This window comes from Seriola lalandi, unplaced genomic scaffold, assembly GCF_002814215.2.
Source record: "Seriola lalandi dorsalis isolate HSWRI2012SDOR001 ecotype SW California unplaced genomic scaffold, Sedor1 jcf7180001991866, whole genome shotgun sequence".
In the NCBI taxonomy this organism is placed as follows: Eukaryota; Metazoa; Chordata; class Actinopteri; order Carangiformes; family Carangidae; genus Seriola; species Seriola lalandi.
Window position 1 is genome coordinate 1 of NW_019462532.1, and position 502 is coordinate 502.

Below are 502 nucleotides of genomic sequence, written 5' to 3' on the forward strand. Positions count from 1 at the left end.
ATGTGATTTAGGAGAATATTTTACAACTTCTCTTTAACTTCAACCCGTCACCTGATCTTCTACAAAGCTGGAACTGCAATTAAGAAACAGCATTTATTTAAAACAACTGCACCAGCTCCACTCAGATCATATTTCCACTACTGTTATCCCAACATTAGGAGTTGGTTTGTTATATATAACATATAAAGGTGAAAAAATCCTGGAGCCAATTCAAGAAAGATAAAACGGACATTTACTCTCCTACATGATCAATACCTGGTTCAGGAAGACACAGCTCCTCCAGATTCAAGCTGTGATGTAAGGAGGTGTGTCCTCCTGCTCCACATGACTCCACCAGGAGTAAAAGTGGTCGTCTGTAGATATAAGACCCTGAGAAACATCCAGACCAAACCAAGACTATACTTTCAGGGATCATTTCTTTAGTCCTTCACTTGAGAAATGTGTTTCTAAAGAGTTTGGTCTCGCTGCCCACGATGAAGAGTGAAGATGTTTCCTTCAGAGC

At 40.0% G+C, this 502-nt stretch overlaps 1 pseudogene; it reads left to right on the plus strand.

Annotated features, from left to right (window-relative positions):
* Nucleotides 1-392: 392 nt before the first annotated feature.
* Nucleotides 393-502, plus strand: LOC111660757 (small nucleolar RNA U3; annotated as a pseudogene; the record flags this gene model as incomplete).